This window comes from Nomascus leucogenys, chromosome 9 (genome assembly GCF_006542625.1).
Source record: "Nomascus leucogenys isolate Asia chromosome 9, Asia_NLE_v1, whole genome shotgun sequence".
Taxonomy (NCBI): Eukaryota; Metazoa; Chordata; class Mammalia; order Primates; family Hylobatidae; genus Nomascus; species Nomascus leucogenys.
The window spans coordinates 85,339,606-85,362,728 of record NC_044389.1 but is presented as its reverse complement, the minus strand read 5'-3'; the positions used below and the strand labels follow the sequence as shown (position 1 = coordinate 85,362,728).

The following is a 23,123-nucleotide window of genomic DNA, read 5'->3' as shown; positions in this document are numbered from 1 at the left end:
AATCCTTGCTGAGATGTCTATAACACGTTGAAGGAGGGAAGGTGTTAATAAAAAGGGCAGGGCTGTGGTGGCTCACGCTTGTAATCCCAGTACTGTGGAAAGCCACGGGGGGCAGATCACTTAAGTCCAGGAGTTCAAGTCCTCCTGGGCAACATGTGAAACTCCTCTCTACTAAAAATACAAAAATTAGCCGGGGGGTGGTGGCGCCAGCCTGTAGTCCCAGCTACTCAGGAGGCAGGAGGATCGCTTGAACCAAGGAGGCAGAGGCTGCAGGGAGCCTAGATCGCACTGCACTCCAGCCGGGGTAATAGAGTGAGACAACCCTGTCTCAACAACGACAACAAAACCAAAAAAAGATAATTTCGTATTTAAGTTACCCAAGAAGGAACTGTAATTTGAATCAGATCTTAGATGATGACTAAGAAAAAGAACACTCCGGTAGAGGAATTAACTTTAGAAAACGCATTGAGGCAAAAAGGAATACAGTGTTCAAGAGTAAATATTGTTTTGAGTGTCAGGAGAAACATTAGAAAGGGCAGTTTGTCTTTCTAAGAAGTTTACACTTTCTCCAATAACAGTTGTTTTTGTCTTTTATAGGAAGCATGGATTCTATTACTGGAAACTTTGGGACTGAAAGGCCAAAGCTTCTGGGCCCACCATCAACGCAGCTCCGCTTTCATTTCTTTCACATACAACTTTCCACATAAGATTTCATGGGGAAAAAAAAACTCACAAAGGTTTTATACTGATAACAGTATATTAAGTGTTTACTTTGTACACAGCGTCTTTGTTCCAGACACTTGCCATGTCTCATTTACTCTCACACCACCACCACAGCGTCCTTTAAAGATGAGAAGACAACCTCAGGGAGATGATGTATTTGCCTAGGTCCCATAGCTAGCAAGTGACAGCGCTGCAGTTTAAGCTCACGCTGCCTTGGGGAGAGACCGTGCTCTTTTACCGTTGCACTTTAAGCTGACTTTAGGGAAAACACAATCTGAGTTTTGACAAGTTTACCTCTGGTACATGCAGTCCCGAGCACTGCTTTTTAGCTAAAATGCCCAGTGATGTCAACTCTGTCCCTGGATTTCTACAACCCGATGAGTCAATATTCAGAAGGTACGTCGAAAGGAAAGGGTTCAATAGACAGAAAACACACCAGACACTCCCAGAAGCCCCAGAACCCTCGCCTCTGCCGGCGCGGGAAGCCAAGACGTCACTTAAACGCGCTGCCGCCTCCTCGCCCCGCCCCGCCCCTGCGCGGGAGTCTATCCGGGCTTTCGCGTCACCACCCGGCCCACCAGGGTGGCGCGTGGCTTACGCAACGGTTACTGGGCTCCTGGGCCGCTCCCGGGCCAGCGAGGGCTGCGAAAGAGTTGTAGGTACGGCCCATTTTTCTTAACTCCGCCCTTCCAAGCCCTTTGGCGCTAGTCCCGACTCTCCCGCGATCGTTTCCTTGCCGTAGGCCCCAGGAGGGCCGTTCCTCCCCCTCACTTCAATAGGATTCTTGGGCTCCTCTCCCAGACGCTGAGGAAACAGCCACAGACATTGTCCTCTCCTCGCCGTGACTCCTTTCCTTACTCTGTCATCCCACATCTCTCTTGTTTGTTCTCTCTCCCTCCTATTTTTCTTATTTTACAAATACTCGCCAGTAGTAAAGAAGAGATCTGTCAGTCAAGATTGACTGCAAAATTAATTTTATTAAGCGTGTACTATTTTACAAACAGTGGATCCCTGCAAATAAACCTTCACATACATGCTCCTGCGATTGGAGATTCTGGGATTGGTTGCCGATCCTGAGAAAGTTCTCTTCCCCTACCCACCCACCTCCACGCCCCTTAATCCTGTTTACTCCTCTTGGCTTTAACCCAGGGGACAAGCACTTCCAGCAATCCCCAACCTTTTTGGCACCAGGGACCAGTTTCATGGAAGACAGTTGGGTGGGGGGCAGGATGGGATAAAACTCTTCCATCTCAGATCATCAGGCATTAGATTCTCATGAGAAGGCACAATTTAGATCCCTCGCCTGTGCAGTTCGTAATCGGGTCTGTGCTCCTATGAGAATCTAATGCCTTTGCTGATCTGACAGGTGGTGGAGCTCAGGCATAATCCTCTAGCCCCGCTCACCTGCTGTGTGGCCTCTTCCTAATAGACCACAAACCTGTACCTGTCTGCTGCCCAGAGGTTGGGGATCCCTGCTTTAGACCAGTGCTTTTGAAGGAAAAAGGACAGTTGCACACACACTGTGTCTGTCACATCAGTCAGTAGCGTTACAAGAGCTCTTCAAGGGACCATACCAGGTCCCTCACTCCCCTCTATGGGTATCCTAGAGCCTATGAAATAACAGATTTGGTGTTGCAGGGAGACAATTGGCCCAGGTGGCAATGAGGGAGGCCACACCCCACTCTGATTTTCCTTATAGATAAATATAATTATGTGTGCAACAGAAGCATGAAAAATAACACTTATTATTGTCACCCCTAGAGAATTCATGCCCCAAATATTTTAGTCACTGTGTGCCTATGAAAAGGGCATTCATATGTATTGTCCTCTGTGAGTACCAGAATTTTTTTTAACTTACTTTAAAAAATTCTATACAGATTTAGTTAGTACAAGTTCAGTTTTGTTGTGTGGATATGTTGCACAGTGGTGAAGTCTGGGCTTTTAGAGTACCAAAATTTATACTGCTGTTTTTCAGTTGGCTGTTGTCATAAGGTCCTGCCAATTACTAGACAAAAGGAAATAGGTGGGTGCTGTAATTGTAACATATAAAGTATGGTTTTTATAGTACTTCTCATTTTGTACTTATTTTCATACTCATCCTGTTTAAACACTTCTGTTGGTTAACCCAATCCCATGTTACTGTGGTGTTTACTAAACACTGAGATTGAATAGTACCTGGAACATAGTGTAATATACATTCAATAAATATTTTTTGAGGGAATGAATGGATGAGCTTCTCAAGAAGCCATACCTTAGCCACTTTTGTTTTTCCTGGACTCAGAGCTTAGTCTAGCAGTAGTAAACTCACCAGTGTGAGTTAAGTAGAGAAGTCAAATGACTTGCTTAGGGAAAGGCATTCATTAAGTATTTTTTAAAGAATATCCTACTTTGTCAGGCATTGTTTTAGGCATTGCGAATACAATGGTAAGAAAGACTAGCAAGATCGCTGTTCTTATGAAGTTTAAATTCTAGTGAGTGGAAGATAGAAAATAGGTAAACTATATGAGCAAGGAATTTTGGATAATAGTAAGCACAGTGAAGAAGTAAAACATTGTGAAGGTCTTCCTTAAGACTGGGGGAGGGGTTAGTTTAGATTGATTGCTTAGTGATATTTTTAAAAACCAACCATGGAAATATTTGGGATCAGCTCACTATAGGTAAAGGCAACTCCAATTGCAAGTGCCCTAAGGAAGGAAAGAACTTGGCTCCTTCAAGGAACATCATAAAGACCACTGTAGCTAAAATGTAGAGAAAGTGGTACGGGATGAGCTTGGAGGGATAGGTAGGGGCCAAATCATGTAAGGCTTTGAATAGGCCATGGAAATCTACCCATGGAATAAGTTTGGAATTTATTTAAAATGTAAAGAGAAACCAGTAGTGAGTTTGGAGGGAGTGATAGGATCTGATTTACAATGTAAAAAGGTTTGTTCTGCCTATTATGTGATGACTGAATCATACTGGGTGGGGAGCAAGATCTATAGCAGAAGATAATTGCAGAAATCCAAAGAGGAATGACAAGTTCGGGATAAAATAGCAGAGAAATAGATGTATGTGAGCTCTATTTTGGGGGCAGAGCCTACAGATTTTGTGATGTTTTGAATATAGAGGTGATGAAAAAGGAGTCACCTCTAGCCCCTAAATTTTTGTCTTGAGCTTGTGTGGATGGTTGTGCCATTTACCAAATGGAAAAGACTAAGGAAGAAAAAGGAGCAGCCAGGGTGGTGGGAGGGGGGGAGTTTTATTTTGCTTACCTTAATTTTTACATTCTTATTAGAAATCAAAGGTAAGTTGAGTCTTGAGCTCTGTGCAGAGTGTAAGGAACCAAAGATACAAAGTTGGGAGTCACCAGCATATGGAAAACTACCTAGGGCAAGTGTGCTCACAGAGAACATTGCAATGACTAGTGTAAAGCAGAGGAAAAGAAGCAAACAAAGGAGATGGAAGAATAGCCAATGAAGTAGGAAGAAAATCTGAAGAGTGCGATGACATAAAAGCCAAGACTGGCCGGGCATGGTGGCTCATGCCTGTAATCCCAGCACTTTGGGAGGCTAAGGTGGGTGGATCACCTGAGGACAGGAGTTCCAGACCAGCCTGACCAACATGGAGAAACCCCATCTCAATTAAAAAAAAAAAAAAAAGCCAAGACTACAAAACATGGCCAATAGTACTGAATCATGCTTAGAAATCAAGTAAAATAAAGAGATCTGTGCATTGGGTTTTGGAAACATTAAGTAGTTATATGCCTTGACTAGTACAATAAAGAGAAAATGTGGTGTCAAGAAATTGACATAGTACTGCTGGCCGGGCAGAAATTGACATAGTACTATAGACATCTCAAGATGTTTTACTATAAAAGAGAGCCAAGAAATGGAGGTAATAGAGGAATATGTATGGTCAAAGAAGGGTTCTTAAAGATAAGGATACTTAAGCATATTTAGACTGAGAATAACCCAATAGAGGGGGGTGGAAATGATGGTATAAGAGAGAGTGTATATATTTTAGGAGTGAAGTCTTTGAGAAAATGAGAGGGTATGGAATCCAGGGAATATATAGAAGTATTGGCATTAGGTAGGAACATGAACATATAAAATATAATTTCTTTTTTTTTTTTGTGACAGAGTTTGGTTCTTGTTGCCCAGGCCACAGTGCAATGGCGCAGTCTCAACTCACTGCAACCTCTGCCTCCCGGGTTCAAGCTATTCTCCTGCCTCAGCTTCCCGAGTAGCTGGGATTACAGGTGCGCACCACCACACCACGCCTGGCTGATTTTTTGTATTTTTAGTAGAGACAGGGTTTCACCATGGCCAGGCTGGTCTTGAACTCTTGACCTCAGGTGATTCGCCTGCCTCAGCCTCCCACAGTGCTGGGATTACAGGTGTGAGCCACCATGCCCAACCACATGAACGTATAATTTCTAGTAAGAAGAAAGACAGCAAGTATGGGTAAAGATGCAGATAGATGGGTAGATTCAGTGGTCAGAGGTGAGACCTTTCTGCCTGATACTGATACTTTTCTCAATGAAGATAAGGTATGACGCAAGATTAGTAAGGAGTGAGGAGGCATATTTGGGTAGGAGGTTTAAGGGGAGAAGATAAGATACAAAATAGTCATTTGGAGGATGGAAAGCAATCAGAATAGTAGCACAGCTGGGCAAAGTTGAGTGGCCATTTGAGATTTGTGGCCCTGTGAGTGAGTGGCTGAGATACAGTAGAAGAAAAAGACAATAGGAGCTAAGGAGATCAAGGAACTGAAAAACTAGAGTGTTGGGTGGGTAGACTACCTGGGTATTAGTGGTTGAATTGGTAGCTAAATTAGTATTTGAGCCCAGATAGCTTGACTTTCTAGGTCAATGGGTTACCATTTTACTGTGAAACAGTTCACAGCATTACTCTTTTGTGCCACCTACCTACCCTTCTGGTCAACATTTAAAAAAATTGTGGCCTGATTTTTTTTTTTTTTGGTCCATACATTCAAATTATAAACTATCATAGGCTGGTACTTTTGTCTTGTCCCTTTCGTACATTAATGTATACTTATTCAATTTTTGGCTTGTTTCTCTTTGTGATTTTTAACCATTTCCATCAATATGTGTTTATTAAAGTACAAAAGATTATCTCTTGGATGGTAAAGGGAAGATGAAGAATGAACTTTGAAAATCTTGTGGCCTTACAGAGCTGGGATAACCAGTCATAAGGAGACTTGATCTGCATTGACTTTAATAACAATAATAATAATAGACATCATTTTGGATAACCTTTTACATTTTATGCTTTTATTTTCTATTTATCTCATTTCATTCTTGTAACGGCCCTTTTCAGATGAGGAAATTGAGACTCAGAGAGGTTAAGGGTCTTGACCAAGGGCATATACCTAGTAAGTGGCAGAATTATTAATCACAGTGTTCTGACTCTAAGTCCCTTATTTTCCACTATATTAGTTTGTCTCTTTGCTTTTTACACTCTATTGTATGCAAAGTGATAGCAAAGAAAAAGTCGCTGGGTAGAAAGTATTGGCTGGTTGGTGGCCTCTTACAATGCAAAGAATATTTAGTATGTGTTTAAAATCCAATAATTGATGGTATAAAATATTAATCTACTATATTACTATGTTAGGCAATTCAAATAACTCAGAAATGATTATGAAACTGTCTCTGCTTTAATTTAGTAGGGAAATAGATGGGAACACAAGTCACTAAGAAGCATTTCTTGGACTTCTCTCACATCCTAAATGTGCTTCTACAATACTCTATATTGACCACATTCTGTATACAGAGGAGAATACAGTATCTGTAATATAATGGGCTCTCAATGAATGTTTGTCAAATTTAAAAATGATGACAGTTAAACAAGGATTAAAATAGTGTGGTGGATGCTGTAATAAGTGTTGGATGCCATGATAAGGATGCATGTGGAAGGTAGTGTCAGGAAATCTAGAAGAAATGACTTCTAAATTGATGAAGCGTTAGCTGGATGAAAAGCAAGAGTGTTGGTGTTGGAAGGCAGCATACAGAATGCATAAAGTTTTGGAGATGTGAGACATGGCAAGTTTGAAGAACAAAAATTTAGTATGGCTAAAGTTTAGAGTGTCAAGTGATGAATGAGAAGGTAGGCAGGGTCAAGGTTAGAGCCTTATTCAAAGGATGCTATAAGCTGAATGTAAGGAGTTTTAACACTTTTCTTCTATGGGAAGTCATTGAAGAATATTAGGAAGGTAGTTGCCATAATCAAGCTTACATTTAAGAATATTGTTCTGCATTGTGAAAATTACATTTGGGAGGAACAAGACTGGACGTGGGGGAAAGATGGAAAGCCATTACAGGGTTTAGGTGGGGAAATGCTTATGGCCTGGACTGGACTAGTGACAATTTATCTGGAAAGAAATGAATAAAATTTTTAAACATTCAGTAACTTGTCTTAACATGATTTAATAATTCACTTGATTTTAGCAGATAAAGAAAAGCGAGAAAGAATAACTTCTCAGTTTCTATTTTGAGCAACTAGGTCGATGGTGGCTTCATTCTCTGAGATAGGAAATTATCTAGAGAAGGAATAACTTTGGTGGGGAAAGATCTTGAGTTTGTGCATATACTAATTGAAGATGCTTGTAAGACAAGTAGAGATATTCAATAAGTAATTAGATATACTAAATAGAATCTTGAGAGCTTTTCTAGTTCAAATTCTTCAGCATATTAGTTAGAACTATAGCCATAATAGTAGAATAGATGTTGAGAAATGTATATAGAGTGAGAAGAGAATAGGCCATAGAGAAGAATTCTGAGGAAGCCCAATATTTAAAGGATGAATAGGGAAAAGAAACCACTAACGAAGACCAAGAAAGGACACCAGAGAGGTAAGGATGGTAGAGCAAATAACAAAATGATGTGAGAATTCAAAAGGGGAAAAACACATCCAGTTTTTGTAGTGTGCATTGCAGGAAGCTTTATTTAGAATAATCTGGATATTTACAAAGAGTTGCAGTGGGAAGATGTTCCAACCAAATAAAAGCATGGAGTGCAGTTAACAATTTGACTGAAATGTAGGGTCACAAGAAAGAACCAGAAAGAAAGCTGGTAAGACAGTTTGATTCCATGTATAGCAAACCTTGGATTCTGGGTAAGTTTTTGGTAGCTTTGTCTGTAGTTGAGAAAAACCATTGTGTTTGGTGCTAAGAGAAAGACAAGAATATAAAACATGCCTGGAATGGTTTATGCTATGGTTTGACTGTTTATGTCTCTTCCAAAATTCACGTTGAAACTTAATCTCCAACGCAACAATATTAAGAGGTGGGGCCTTTAGGAAATGATTAGGTCATGAGGGATCTGCCCTCATGAATGTATTATAAAAGTCCTTACTTTTATAAAGTTGAGGGCCACCTCAACTTTCTGCTCCACACATGTGGCTCATCATTCCTTAGCCACACCAGCTGTGGCTCAAGCAGGCCCAGGTGCAGTGTCAGAGAGCCTGGGGACAGCTAGCTAGGACTTTTTTGCCTTTCCATCCCTTCCACCATATGAAGACACAATGTTCATTCCCTTCAGAGAATACAGTGTTCAAGGCACCCTTTTGGAAGCAGGGACCTCACCAGACACTGAACCTGACCGAACCTTAATCTTGGATTTCCCAGCCTTCAGAATTGTGAGAAAATAGATTTCTGTTATTTATAAATTACTCAGTCTCAAGTATTTAGGCATAGCAGCAGGAATGGGCTAAGAAATTGTTACTAAGAAGTGGAGTGTTCCTATAATAAATACCTATTATTGTAAAAGCAGCTTTGTAACTAGTAGTGAATAAAAGCTAGAACAGCTGTGAAGTGCCTCCTAGAAAAAGTCTAGATTACCATGAATAGAGCATGAAGGGCAATTCTGATAAAGGTTCAGAAGACGAGGAGAGCTGTAGAGAGAGCCTCCATGTTCTTAGAGATTATCTAAGTAATCATGATCAGAAGGCTGGTAGAAATGTGGAGAGTAAAGACCATTCTGATGAGTTCTTCAATGGAAATAAAGACTATCTTCCTAGAAACTGGAGGAAAGGTCATCCTTGTTATACAGTAGCAAAGAACTTGGCTGAATTTCACCTGTGTCCTAATGCTTTGTGAAAGGCAGAACCTGTGAGCAATGAACTAGGATATTTAGGGGAAGAAATACCTAAACAAAATGCTGAGGGTGCTACATGCTTCTCTTGACTGTTTATGATAGTAGACAAAAAGAGAAAAATTAATTCAAGATGGAATTTATAATCAAAAAGGAAGCAGAACTTAAAGAATTGGAAAATTTTCAGCCTAACCAGGTTGTAAAGACTATAAAGGTGAGTTCAGGAGGGAATACCAAGAATACGGCCAAGTGAATGTTTGGTACGGAGATTAGTATGGATGGAAGGAAGCCAGATGTTATTCGTCAAGTCAGTGGAGGAGTGGCCCTGAAAGTATTACAGAGATCTTTGAGGCTACCACTCTTATCACAGGCTCAGAGTGCCAGGGTCTTCAGGGCAGAACAGTTTCAAGGGAGGGGCCCAGGGTGTCCATGGGACCTCAGGGCTTGCTGCCTAGGGCCACCTCAACTTTCTGCTCTACACATGTGGCTCAGCATTCCTTAGCCACACCAGCTGTGGCTCAAGCAGGCCCAGGTGCAGTGTCAGAGAGTATAAACAGTAAACCTTGGTGGTGTCCATGTGGTGCCAAGTCTGTAGTCATGGCTATCTCCACATAGATTTCAAAGGAGATCACAGAGAACCTTGGAGCCCAGGCACAGAACTGCCAGAGGTGTGAGGTCAGCACAGAGAGTCACCACTAGGGCAGTGCCTACAAGAGCTGTGGAGTCAGGGATACCACAGAGAGCCCCCATAAGAGCAATGCCTAGTGGAGCTATGGGGACAGGGCCATCTCCAACACTGTAGGCAACTAGAGATACCAGTGTACAATTCCTGCCTGGGAGAGCCACAGGCATGTGATACCAACATGTGAGAGCTGGTGCATGGGCTACTCCCACTAAAGCCATGCAGGCAAGGCTCCCAGGAGACATGGGGGCTCAACCCCTTCCCCATTGTATGCAGAAGGCAGGACATGGAGTCAAAAAAGATTACTCTCAAGCCTCAAGATTTAATGTTGTTTGCCTTGCTGGGTTTGGGACTTACTTGGAACTTATAACCCTTTCTCCTTTTCTATTTCTTCTCTTTTGAAAAGGGAATATCTATCCTCTGTCTGTCCCACTATTGTATTTTAGAATGATATAACTTGCTTGATATCATAGGCTCACAGCTGAGCAATTTGCCTCAGGATGAATCAAACCTTGAGTCTCACCCATATCTGATTAGATGAGACTCTGGACTCTAGACTTTTGAGTTGGTATTGGAAACCGTTAAGACTTTTGGAGCTACTGGGATGGAACAAGTGTGTTTTATATGTGAGAAAGACATGAATTTGTTGGGAGGAAGGGGCAAAATGCTATGGTTTGAATGTTTGTGTTCCCTCCAATTTCATGTTGAAACTTAATCCCCAATGCAACAGTATTAAGAGCTGGGGTCTTTAGGAGGTGACTAGGTCATGAGGGCTCTGCCCTCAAAAATGGATTAATGCCCTTATAAAATAAGTGGAGGGAGCTAGCTAGCCCCGTTTCACCCTTCTGTGTCTTCCAACATGTAAAAATACAGCGTTTATTTTCTCCAGAAGACACAGCATTCAAGGCACCATTTTGGAAGCAGAGATCTGAGCTTTTACCAGGTGCCAAATCTGTCAGCACTTTGATGTTGGATTTTCCAGCCTCCAGAACTGTGACAAAATAAATTTTTGTTATTTATAAATTACCCAATCTTGAGTATTTTGTTAAAGCAACACAAATAGACTAAGACACTACTATGGTTTGAATGTTTGTCCCCTCCAAAACTCATGTTGATTGTAACAGTATCAAGAGGTGGGACCTTTAAGAGGTTATTAGGCCATGAGGGCTGTGCCCACATGGGTGAGGTTAATTTCATTATAAAAGGACAAGTTCTGCCACCCATTTTCATCCCTTACCCTTATACCTTCTGCCATGTGAGGACACAGACTCCCTCCCCTCCAGAGAATGGAACAAGAAGGCCCTCACAAGATGCTGGTGCCTTGATCTTGAACTTCTCAGCCTCCAGAACTGTGAGAAAGAAATTTTTTTTCATTATAAATTATCCAATCTGTGGTATTCTGTTACAGCAGTACAAAATGAGCTGTACAATAAGACAGACACCGTGTCACTTTATTGTGGAAACAAGATCTAGGCACCTGAAAACAATTTAAAATCAAGGTACTATCTGACTAATGAGATCAAATCCTAAATACTATTAGGAATTTTAACAATGACAGTCAATTTGAATTATAGTAGTAGAAGTTTAGCCCAGATTTTTATTGTCCTGATTAAATAATAATACTAGGTAGTCATTATCTTAAAAAAAATACTGACCTAGTTTGAATGCTTTTTATAAAGAGTATTCTGTTGTGCATGTAGGTCTCAAATTCATTTGTTCAGAAAGATGTATACTGTGGTTGTTTATAATTGTGTTAATCTTTTATCTAATCTCAAGAAGAGTTCTTTGTTTGAAAGGCAGCAATAGTTCCAAAGATTCCAAAGCAATACATACTCACAAACACAACTATTATGCATATGTTTTACCTAACATTAATTGAATAAGTATGTGTTAAATGCTTACTACATGTCAGCAATGCATACTAGATAAGAGAATAGACTATATTTAAACACACTGGAATTCAAAATCCCAGCTTTGCCACTTTCAATGGAAGGAAAAGAGCTGCAGTCTCATTTAGAATAATTTATACTGAATTCTGTATACATTATGATTTTTAAAGGAAATTTCAGTTCTTATTTAGCCAATTATTAATGCTATTGTCAAATTTAGAGGAGAGAGGCGAGGAATTATTTAAAAGTATTTAGCTGGGCTACAAAGTAAATCATCCACATTTAGAAGAGTACAAGTTGGCCATAAAGTTTTGCTGAATGATCTGTGATATGTAGTCACTAGATGTCACTGTTGCACAACATTGCTCCAAAAGCATAAACCCATAGTATTGTGTATGGACACACCAAGGAAAGACAAGTTGTTTATATTAAGTGATACATATGCACATACATGGTATTTAAGAAATGAAGTTCCCAAGAAGTACGTATTGCTATTCTTTCAGCCTATTTCTTGGTATGCCCCTCAGATAATAGAATCATAGACTTAAAACTGTTAAAGCCTGGCCAGGCACAGTGGCTCACACCTGTAATCCCAGTACTTTGGAGGCCAAGGTGGGCGGATCACGAGGTCAGGAGATCAAAACCATCCTGGCTAACACGGTGAAACCTGTCTCTACTAAAAATACAAAAAATTAGCCGGGCATGGTGGCATGCGCCTGTAGTCCCAGTTGCTCAGGAGGCTGAGGCAGGAGAATCGCTTGAACCCGGGAGGCGGAGGCAGCCGTGAGCCGAGATTGCACCACTGCACTCCAGCCTGGGCTACAGAGCGAGACTCTGACTCAAAAAAAAAAAACAAAACTGTTAAAGCCCTTAGATCATCTAAAATCCTCACTCCCTACTTCATTTTATAGGCTTGGAATCGAGCAGAGAGATGAAATGACAAGAAATTTACTGAATATGATGTATCAGGGTCAGGTGCAGTGTCTCATGCCTGTAATCCCAGCACTTTGGAAGGCTGAGGCGGGCGGACCACTTGAGATCAGGAGTTTGAGACCATTCTGGCCAACATGGTGAAACCCCATCTCTTCCAAAAAATAAAAAAACTAGACGGACATGGTGACGCGCATCGGTAGTCCCAGCTACTCGGGAGGCGGAGGTTGCAGTGAACTGAAATCGCACCACTGTACTCCATCCTGGGCGGTGAGACTCTGTCAAAAAAAAACATGTAGCAAATGAAAAACAGAGAACTTAGACTGCCCAATTCTTTTTACAATACCACACTGTGTCCATTATTAATATATAATCAAACAGACGTTCTAAAAAACCAAGGTGAAAATGGAACTTCTAAATCCATCAAAATTTTTCACTATTTTAAAAGCAAAGCCTAGCAATATAACAGCAGTACAGACTTCTAATAAAAGTTTTAAATACCATAGCTTTTGCTATAGGTTGTACAAACATCTCACTTAATTCCCATAATAGCAAGATATGTATATATGTCTGTTTATGTATGTACTTATATCTACCTCATTCCAAAAAGAATTTTAAGAAGCTTATTGAAATAAGTAGAGCATAAAAATTTTTTAAACTAAGCTGGTCATTTATATGTAAGACACTGGAATATAAACCAGTAAGAAGTCTTATTTTTGTTAGTACAAAAAGCATTCCATAATTTCTAATAAACTTATCCAGTAAACTCATATTTGGGTGTCTGTCCTCAAATTTGATTCTTCTTTCCCTAACTGTAAATATGAAGAAAAACAGATAGTACTATGCCCAATAAAAGATGATGAGATTTGGGAGGCCAAGGCAGGAGGATCACTTGAGCCCAGGAGTTCAAGACCAGCCTGAGCAATATAGGGAGACCCCGTCCCTACAAAAAATTAACCAGACATGACATGCCTGTAGTCCCAGCTACTTGGGAGGCTGAGGTGGGAGGATCACTTGAGCTGGGGAGGTGGAGGTTGCAGTGAGCCATGATCACACCACCGCACTCCAGCCTGGGTGACAGAGTGAGAACCCATCTCTCCAGAAAAAAAAAAAAAAAGGTGACAAGAGATTGTAAATTACCCAAGATCATACAACCAGTATATTTCTGATTTCAAGGCTGTTATGCATTTATAGTGATGCCAAGATACTGTAGCAGGAAATGTTTTTCCCTTTGTGTCATATCTGATTTCTTTCAGCAGTGTTTTGTAATTCTCACTGTAAAGATCCTTCACTTCCCTGGTTAGCTGTATTCCTACGTATTTTCTTTTTGTGGCTGTTGTATATGGAATCTTGTTCTTGATTTGGCTCACAGCTTGGACTTGTTGGTGTATAGAAATGCTACTGATTTTTGTACATTGATTTTGTATCCTGAAATTTTTCTGTAGTTTGTTATATCTAGGAGCTTTTGGGCAGAGACTATGGGGATTTCTAGGTGTAGAATCATATCATCTACAGACAGATTGTTTGACTTCCTCTCTTCCTACTTGGATGCCTTTTCTTTCTTTCTCCTGCCTGATTGCTCTGGCTAGAACTTCCAGTATTACGTTGAATAGGAGTGTTGAAAGAGGGCATCCTCGACTTGCTCTGGTTTTCAAGGGTAATACTTCCAGCTTTTGCCTGTTCAGTGTGATGTTGGCTATGGGTTTGTCATAAATGACATTATTTTAAGATATATTCCTTCAGTGCCTATTTGTTGAAGGCTTTTAACATGAAGTTATGCTGAATTTTATCAAAAGCCATTTCTGCGTCTATTGAGATTATTATATGGTTTCGGGTTTAGTTCTAATTATGCAATGAATCACAATTATTGGTACATATGTTGAACCAACTTTGCATGCCAGGGATAGTCTACTTGATCGTGATGGATTAGCTTTTTCATGTGCTGCTGAATTCCGTTTGCTAGTATTTTGCTGAGGATTTTTGCATCAGTGTTCATCAAGGATATTGGCCTTTTTCTTTTTTATTGTTTCTCTGCCAGGTTTGGGTATCAGGATGATGCTATCCTCATAGAATGAGTTGGGGAGTTCTTCCTCTTCAATTTTTTGGAATATTTTCGGTAGGAATGGTACCAGCTCTTCTTTATATATCTGGCAGAATTTGGCTGTGAATCATTCTGGTCCTGGGCTTTTTCTAGTTAGTAAGCGTTTTATTACTGATTCAATTTCAGAATTCATTGTTTGTCTGTTCAGGATTTTAATTTCTTCCTGGTTCAGTCTTGGGAGGTTGTACGTTTCCAGAATTTTACCCATTTCTTGTAGTTGTTCTAATTTGTTTGCATAGAGGTGTTCCTAATAGTCTGAGGATTTTTTGTATTTCTCTGGGGTAATGTCCCTTTGTCATTTCCAATTGTGTTTATTGGGATGTTCTCTCATTTTTTCTTTGTTAGTCTAGCTGCAGTCGTATTTATTCTTTCAAATAATCTTATTTGTTCTTATGTATAATCTTATTTATTCTTTAAATAATCTTATTTATTCTTTCAAAAAACCAACTCCTGGATTCCTTGATCTTTTTGTATTGCTTGTCATGTCCCAGTTTCATTCAGTTCAGGTGTAATTTTTGTTATTTCTTTTCTTCTGCTTACCTTGGGGTTGGTTTGCTCTTGTTTTTCTATTTCTTCCAGCCGTGAGGATAGGTTGTTAATTTGAGATCTTTCTAACTTTTCTATGGGGGCATTTAGTGCTATAAACTTTTCTCTTAGCATGCTTTAGCCCTGTCTCAGAGATTGTTATATTGTATCTTTGTTCTCAATAGTTTCAAAGAATTTCTTAATTTCTGACTAATTTTATTGTTTACCCGAAAGTCATTCAGGAACAGGTTGTTTAATTTCCATGTAACTCTATGGTTTTGAGAGTTCTTTTTAGTATTGATTTCTATTGTTACTGCACTGTGGTCTAAGAGTGTGGTTCAGTTTTTTTTTAAATTTGCTGAGAATTGTTTTATGGCTGATCATGTGGCCAATTTACAGTATATGCCATGTGCAGATGAGAATAATGTATATTTTATTGTTTTGGGGTGGCAAATTCTGTAAAAGTCTGTTAGGTTCATTGATCAAGTGTTGAGTGCAGGTCCCAAATATCTTTGTCAGTTTTCTGCCCCAATGATCTGTCTCGTACTGTCAATGGGATGTTTAAACTTCCCACTACTTGTATGTGGTTATCTAAGTTTCTTCATAGGTCTTTAAGACTTATTTTATGAATCTGTTTGCTTCTGTGGTGGATGCATACATATATTTAGTGTAGTTAGGTCTTCTTGTTGAACTGAACCCTTTACCATTATGTAATGTCCTTCTTTGTCATCTTTTTTCATCACTGTTTGTTTAAAGTCTGTTTTGTCTGAAATTAGAATAGTAGCCCCTGCTTTTTTCTGGTTTTTTTTATTTGCTTGGTAGATTTTTCTCTGTTCCTTTACTTTGAGCTTATAGTTATCATTGCATGTGAGATGAGTCTTTTGAAGACAGTATATTGTTGGGTCTTGCTTCTTTATCCAACTTGCCATTCTGTGCCTTTTAATTGGGGCATTTGGCTCATTTACATTCAAAGTTGATACTTTGATACATGCAAATTTAATTCTGTCATCATGTTGCTAGAGGTTATTATGCAGATTTGATTGTGTAGTTTCTGCTTTATAGTGTCAATGGTCTATGTATTTAAGTGTGTTTTGTGGTGGCTGGTAACGGTCTTTAATTTCCATGTTTAGCACTCCCTTCAGGACCTCTCGTAAGGCACATCTGGTGGTAACAAATTCCCTTAGCATTTGTTTGTCTGAAAGGATCTTATTTCTCCTCTGCTTATGAAGCGTCTTTTAACTAGATAAGAAATTCTTGGTTGAAATGTCTTTTCTTTAAGAATGCTGAGTATAGGCCCTTCAATCTTTTCTGCCTTATAGAGTTCTGCTGAAAGGTCCACTCTTAGCCTAATGGGGCTCCATTTGTAGGTGACCTGCCTCTTCTCTCTAGCTGCCTTTAATGCTTTTTTCTTTCATTTCGACCTTGGAGAATCTGATTACTTTGTGTTTTGGGGATGGTCATTTTGTGTAGTATCTCACAGGGGTTCTCTGCATTTCTTGAATTTGAATATTGGCCTCTCTAGCAAGATTGGGGAAATTTTCATGGATGATATCCTCAAATATGTATTCCACATTACTTACTCTTTCTCCCTCTCTTTCTGGGACATAGATGAGTTGTAGATTTGTTCTCTTTACATAATCCCATATTTCTCAGACATGTTTATTCTTTTTGTTCATTTTTCTTTATTTTTGTCTGACAGAGTTGATTCAAAGAAATGGTCTTCAAGCTCTGAGATTATTTCCTGAGCTTGGTCTATTCCGCTGTTAATACTTGTGGTCGTATTATGAAATTCTTGTAGTGAGTTTCTCAGTTCTATCAGATAAGTTTGGTTCTCTCTTAAAATGGCCATTTCATTTTTAAGTTCCTATATCATTTTATCATATTCCTTAGAATCCTTGCATTGGGGTTCAACTTTCTCCTCAATGTCAATGTTCATTCTTATCTATATTCTGAATTATGTCTGTCATTTCAGCCTAGTTGAGAATCATTGCTGAGGAACAACTACAGTCATATGGAGGTAAGAAGATACTCAGGCTTCTTGAGTTGCCAGAGTTCTTGTGCTGGTTATTTCTCATCTGTGTGGGCTGATGTTCCTTCAACATTTAAGCTGTTGTCCTATAGATGGGGTTTTTTGCTTTTATCTTCTTTGGTGCCCTTGGGGGTTTGGTTGTGGTATAAGGTGGGTTCAGTTGGCTGGCTTCATTTCTGGAAGATTTTAAGGGGTCAAGGCTCAGCTGAGCTCTCCTCAGCTGTGTGCTCTAGCTCTGGGGGGCTGAAACCAGGCCCCTAGCTCTGTTCTCTGGCCCCTCAAGGTTAGGAACATGCTGTGCTGCAGGAGCCAAGGTGTTCCTAGTCCACTGCCACAGTACTCCAATGGGGAATTACCCCCATTGGAGTGCATCACTGGGGTAGTGGCAAGAGGATCTTTGCTTGCTCAAACATGCCAGCCACCTCAGCAGTGCGAAAGGGTGCATGTCTGTCAGCTGGGGAGGGGCATCAGTGGAAGTAGGGCAGCAGCATTCCTAGATTGAGGTGTTTCTAGAAATGTGCAACAATGAAGCAACAAAGATATTTCAAGATAGTTTAGGATATTTATAACAGTATTTTGAGGATGATGGATCACAGATATTGAATACAAAAACAGGTAAAGAAGGAAGACGGCAAAGTTTGAGTTACAGGGTTCATTACACTGCACATCCTGATGAAAGTGAAGAATAATTGGAGGGGATGAAGTGAATACAGCTGAACAAGAGAACTGAAAGAAGATGAAGTAGTATTCAGAGATGTAGATGCTTGAAATCATGATTATCGATAATAGAGTATTCCAGATGATAGAAGGGTTTAGTGTGGTCTTTCCTTTATTAGAAAGGAAGTAAAGAACTGAAGAAACAAGATAGTAGATGAATTATCCAAGTGTGTAAGATGAAAAGATTACAAATATGAGGGTCAAGCACCAATGTCTTTGGTGAATAATGGAAAGGGATCAAAATAAGGTGAGTAAGTAACAGTGAGTAGAAGAGGAGGAAGGTGGTATTGTCAAATTATACAAGCTTTAAAAAAGCAAGGATTTTGTTTCTTTTTTATATAAGAAGTTTTAGAAATAGCAGTAGGGTGTCAGAAGGAATGTTAGTGAATAAACTGCTGTTATGTAAGAGGACTATAGGGGAAGCAGTGTCCTTCTTAGAGGAAGGGCTTGGTTTCAGATAGGGCACAGAATTTGAGAGAATGCTTTGAAAAGAGGTTGAGAATATAATACAGTTTGATAATCATCTGGCAGAAGTGCCAGAGTGTTCAGTGAAAGCACTCGAGAGTTAAGGACCATGGAGAGGGCTGCTCAGAGGCAATGGAATAGCATTATTGGCATAATCCCCAAGGGTCTGAACAGCTTTGTAATTGATTTCCAGTGGGCTATTTCTAAACCATTTTAGCCTTCTGTGACTTATTCATCCTTTATTTTCTATTTTTAAGTTTTTCTTAAGACTCTTTTTTACTTCCTAAAGAAGTTACTTGTACTAGTTCATTTTCTAAAATGGAAAAGTCAAAAAATTATATAGTTGTTTGATTTTTTTCTCTTTTCTTGGTAGATAATTTAATCTTTTATAGATTTAAGTTATTACAGCATTTTCTAAATGTTAGCCTATAAATTCTTATGAGAGCTTTAGTCTGTCTTGCACAGAATACTTGTCACATTATAAGCACTTTAGTTTTAAGAGTATGGGCTCTGGAGTCAGACTGCCTGATGGACTCCAACTCCTTTATTTATAGTTATGTAACATTGAAGATGTTAATTCAGCTATTCCAGTACAGGAAAGTATGGACAGTAGAAATAAACCAAGTCAGGAAATGGTAAGGTATTCCTGATATGGTTTGGCCCTGTGTCCCCACCCAAATCTCATCTTGAGTTGGAATCCCCACTTGTTGAGGGAGAGACCTGTAAGCCCACATGTTGAGGGAGAGAGGTGACTGGATCATAGAAGAAGTTTCCCCCATGCTGTTCTCAAGATAGCGAGTGAGTTCTCATGAGATCTGATAATTTTATAAGCATTTGGCCTGTTCCCTTCTTGCACTTCTCTCTCCTGCCACCATGTGAAGAAGGTCCGTGCTCCTCCTTTGCCTTCCACCATGATTGTAAGTTTTCTGTGGCCTCCCCAGCCATGCAGAACTGTGAGTCAATTAAACCTCTTTTGTTTATAAATTACCCAGTGTTGGGCAGTTCATTATAGCTGTGTGAAAATGGGACTAATACAGAAAATTGGTACTGTGAAGAGTGGAGTACTGCCATAAAGGTACTTGAAAATGTGGAAGTGACTTTGGAACTGGGTAATAGGTAGAGGTTGGAACAGTTTGGAGGGCTCAGAAGAATAGAGTAGTATGTGAGGAAGTTTGGAACTTCCTGGAGACTTGTTGAATGGTTTTGATCAAAATGCTGGATAGTGATATGGAGACTGAATTTCAGGCTGAGGTGGTCTCAAATGGTGATGGGAGCTTATTGTAACTGGACCAAAGATCACTCTTCTATGCTTTCGCAAAGAGACTGCTGGCATTTTGCCCCTGCCCTAGAGATCTGTGGAACTTCATACTCAAGAGAGATGATTTTGGGTATCTGGCAGGAGAAACTTCTAAGCAGCAAAGTGTTCAAGAGGTGATAGACTATAAGAGTTTGGAAAATTTGTGGCCTGACCATGTAATAGAAAAGAAAAATCCATTTTCGGGGGAGAAGTTCAAGCTGCCTGCAGACATTTGCATAAGTAATGAGGAGAATGGGGAAAATATCAGAGATCTTCATGGCAGCCCCTCCCATAAGAGGCCTGGAAGCCTAGGAGGAGAAAATGGTTATGTGGGCCAGGCCCAGGGCCTTGCTGCTTTGTGCACTCTCAGGACTTGGTTCCCTGCATCCCAGCCATGGCTAACAGGGGCCAATGTACAGCTCAGGTTGTTGCTCGAAGAGGGTGCAAGCCCCAAGCCCTGGTGGCTTACACATGGTGTTGGGCCTATGGGTGCACAGAAGTCAAGAATTGAGCTTTGGAAACCTCCACCTAGATTTCAGAGGATGTATGGAAATGACTGGATGCCCAGGCAGAAGTTTGGTACAGGGGTAGAGCCTCAAGAAGAACCTCTGCTAGGGCAGTGTGGAAGGGAAATGTGGGGTTGGAGCCCCTCACACAGGGTCCCCAATGGGGCACTACCTAGTGGAGCTGTGAGAAGAGGGCCATCATTCTCCAGACACCAGAATGGTAGATCCATTGACAGCTTGCACCATGCCCCTGTAATGTCGGCAGACACTCAATGCCAGCTGTGAAAGCAGCCAGGCATGGGGCTATACCCTGCCAAGCCACAGAGGCAGAGCTGCCCTAGGCCATGGGAGTCTACCCTTTACATCAGCATGCCCTGGATATGAGACATGGAGTCAAAGGAGATTATTTTGGAGCTTTAAGGTTTAATGACTGCCCCCACTGGATTTTGGACTTACGTGGGGACCATAGCCCCTTTGTTTTGACCAATTTCTCTCCCATCTAGAACAGGAATATTTACCCAATGCCTGTACCCCCATTGTATCTTGGAAGTAACTAACTTGCTTTTGATTTTACAGGCTCATAGGTGGAAGGAACTTGCCTTGTTTCAGATGAGACATTGGTCTGTGGACTTTTGAGTTAATGCTGGAATGAATTAAGACTTTGGGGGATTGTTGTGAAGGCATGATTGGTTTTGAAAACTTGCCTTGCCTCAGATGAGACTTCGGACTTGTACTTTTGAGTTAATGCTGGAATGAGTTAAGACTTTGGGGGACTGTCGGGAAGGCATGATTGATGTTGAAATGTATAAAGGACATGCAATTTGGGAGGGCCAGGGCAGAACTATATGGTTTGGTTTTGTGTCTCCACCCAAATCTCATCTCATATTGTAATCTCCATGTGTAGAAGGAGAGACCTGTAATTTCCATGTGTCAAGGGAGGAAGGTGACTGGATCAAGGGGGCGGTTTCCCTCATCCTATTCTCCAGATAGTGAATGCGTCCTCATGAGATCTGATGGTTTTATAAGCATCTGGTATTTTCCCCTGCTTGCACTTCTCTCTCCTGCCACCATGTGAAGAGGGTCCTTGCTTCCCCTTCACCTTCCACTTGATTGTAAGTTTCCTGAAGCCACCTCAGCCATGTTGAGTTGTGAGTCAATTAAACCTCTTTCCTTTTTAAATTACTCAGTCTTGGGCAGTTCTTTATAGAAGTGTGAAAACAGACTAATACAATGCCTGATATGGGAGGAATCAAGTGACACTGCCATAATTTATCAAGGAAATCATTTAGGGCAAAATCCCTAAAGGACTATACTTGAGGAATAAGGACAAATTGAAATAAAACTGAGCATTACAAAGCTATCAACTGAGCTCAATCTCTGATTTGGTTAAAGTGATTTTTCACTCCCCCTACTCCACATATTTCTTTCCAACAGAAGTTATCATCTGGAGACTGTACAATTTGTACACAATATCAAGCTTTCAATAAAAATTGTGAACCATAGTATTAGACAATGTTATATGACCTTAAGCCAAGATAGAAAATTGAAAAGAGAAACAGACTCAAAAGGGATCCAGATTTTTGAGTTAAAGAGGTTACAATAACTATGATTATAAGAACTAAAAATATTAAAACTCTTAAAGGAAAATATAGAAGGAAAGCTCCATGATATTGGATTTGGCAGTTTACTTCTCGGCTATGATGCCAAAAGTACAGGCAACAAAAGGAAAAACAGATATATTGGACTACATTAACATTTAAAACTTATGTGCAACAAAGGACACTATTAACAGAGTGACAAGGCAACTTACAGAAAATACTTGCATGTTACTAATAAGATATTAATACCTATAGTATATAAAGAACTCCTACAACTCAGAAACAGAAAAAAACAAACATCCCAATTTTAAAATGGGCAAAGATGCTGGGTACAGTAGCTCATGCCCATAATCCCAGCACTTTGAGGCTGGGGAGTTTGAGACCAGCCTGGGCAACATAGCAAGACCCTGGCTGTACAAAAAAATAAATTGCTGGGTGTGTACATGTGCACCAGTAGTCGTAGCACTTGGGAGGCTGAGGCAGAGGATCCCTTGAGCCCAGGAGTTCAAGGCTGCAATGATCTATGTTTGTGCCACTGCACTCCAGCCTGGGTGACATAATGAGACCTTGTCTCAAAAAAAATAAAAATAAAAATGGGCAAAGGACTTGAAGAGACATTTCTCCAAAGAAGATATATGCAAATAGTAAGCACATGAAAAGATACTCAACCTCATTAATCATTAGGGAAGTGGAAATCAAAACTACAGTAGATACCATCCACACCTATTGGGATGGCTATTACCAAAAAACAGAAAATAACAAGTGTTTGCACGCATGTGGAGAAACTGGAATCATTGTGCATTGTTGATGTCAATATAAAATGATGTAGCTGCTGTGAAAAAAACCATATGATGATGATTCCTCCAAAAGTTAAACATAGAATTACCATGTGATCCATCATTTCCATTTCTAGGTATATACCAAATAGAATTGAAAGCAGGTATTCAAACAGATATTGGTACACCTATTTTCATAGCAGCATTATTCACAATAGCCAAAAGGTCTATCAGCAGATGAATGGATAAACAAAATGTGATATATACATATAAATGCATATTATTCAGCCTTTAAAAAGGAAGGAAATTCTGTACATGCTACAACATGTACAGAATTTTGAATAAATTTTAGATGAATTTTGAAGACATGATAAGTGCAATAAGCAAGATAAAAAAGGGCACATGTTGTATGACTTGACTCACGTAAAGTACATAGGATATTCAAATTCATAGAGACAGAAAGGAGAATGGTGGCTATCAAGGATTAGAGGAGGGGAGAATGGGAAGTTATTGTTTAATTAATACATACAGAGTTTCAGGTCAAGATAATGAAAAAGTTCTGAAGATGGATGGTGGTGATGGTTGCTTAACAGTGCAAATATACATAATGCCCCTGGAACTATATACTTTAAAGTGGTTAAAATGGTAAATTTTGTGCATATTTTACCACAGGAAAATTGATTAAAATAATTGCGATTAGTATCAGCCAAAATAAAAAAGATATTATTATTACCAAAGGAGGCATAGCAAGAATGACAGTTAAATTTTTGACAGAAACTATGAGAGCCAGAATACA

General features: G+C 39.9%; 2 protein-coding genes across 3 annotated transcripts in view; both read left to right on the top strand.

Annotated features, from left to right (window-relative positions):
- The window catches only part of SLC9B2 (solute carrier family 9 member B2), a 55,792-nt gene extending 54,033 nt beyond the window's left edge, over positions 1-1,759 (top strand). For both annotated transcript variants that reach the window (XM_030819177.1, XM_030819175.1), the window contains exon 13: positions 598-1,759. The gene's annotated coding sequence lies outside the window, so the exon portion shown is untranslated. The remainder of the gene's footprint in view (positions 1-597) is intronic.
- SLC9B1 (solute carrier family 9 member B1) overlaps positions 1,269-23,123 on the top strand; it is a 119,317-nt gene continuing 97,462 nt past the window's right edge. The window contains exon 1 of the mRNA XM_003257468.3: positions 1,269-1,382. The gene's annotated coding sequence lies outside the window, so the exon portion shown is untranslated. The remainder of the gene's footprint in view (positions 1,383-23,123) is intronic.